The sequence below is a fragment of the Penaeus monodon genome, chromosome 30 (genome assembly GCF_015228065.2).
Source record: "Penaeus monodon isolate SGIC_2016 chromosome 30, NSTDA_Pmon_1, whole genome shotgun sequence".
Classification (NCBI taxonomy): domain Eukaryota; kingdom Metazoa; phylum Arthropoda; class Malacostraca; order Decapoda; family Penaeidae; genus Penaeus; species Penaeus monodon.
In genome coordinates this window covers 27,576,000-27,576,604 of record NC_051415.1, presented here as the reverse complement: position 1 = coordinate 27,576,604, position 605 = coordinate 27,576,000, and the positions used below count along the sequence as shown (strand labels likewise).

Here is a 605-nt window from a genome sequence, read left to right as displayed (position 1 = left end):
CCTAAGATAGGCTTAATCTCTCGATTAAAATGATTTATGGTTTATCAGCGTTATAACACGACCGCTGAGGTCCCTCTAAAAAGAAAGAAAGAAAAAAGGTTTGAGCTAAATAAAAGATCAAGAAAGTCAGCATTCAAGTTCTATTTGTTGCACATATGACCCGTTTTTGCAAGTGTTTTTTATAAGTAAATCAGCAATGAGATTAAGATGGTAGCTATTCAAAGTTGATGCTACTGTGGAAAGCAAAATATAAGTTTGATTTTTTTTATTGTTATTATGATTTAAGGGGAGGCAGGTGGGGGGGGGGGTTAAATCTCTAAAACAAGCAAAGGGTGAAATGTACTTTGAGTTTAATTAAAACGATATCCTAATTAGAAGCTTCGGATTAGTCCAGATATTCAAAAATAAATTTACTCTATATGAAAACACTACTAATTACGGTGGCGCATTAACAGCTACCAATTACAGTATATTTTTCTATAGTAAAAAAAAAAACAAAAAAGTTTTTGAACTTTTCAGTGTAGTTATTCAGATTTATGAAAAAAAAAATCAAATATGACAAATCACTTAGTCCTTAAAGCCCACGCAAAATAGAAACGCATTAT

The 605-nt window shown here is 31.2% G+C and overlaps 1 protein-coding gene across 1 annotated transcript in view; it reads right to left on the bottom strand.

Moving 5' to 3' along the window:
• The window catches only part of LOC119592681 (fibrinogen C domain-containing protein 1-B-like), a gene marked incomplete at its 5' end in the record, with an annotated part of 56,126 nt that overhangs the window by 38,493 nt on the left and 17,028 nt on the right, over positions 1-605 (bottom strand).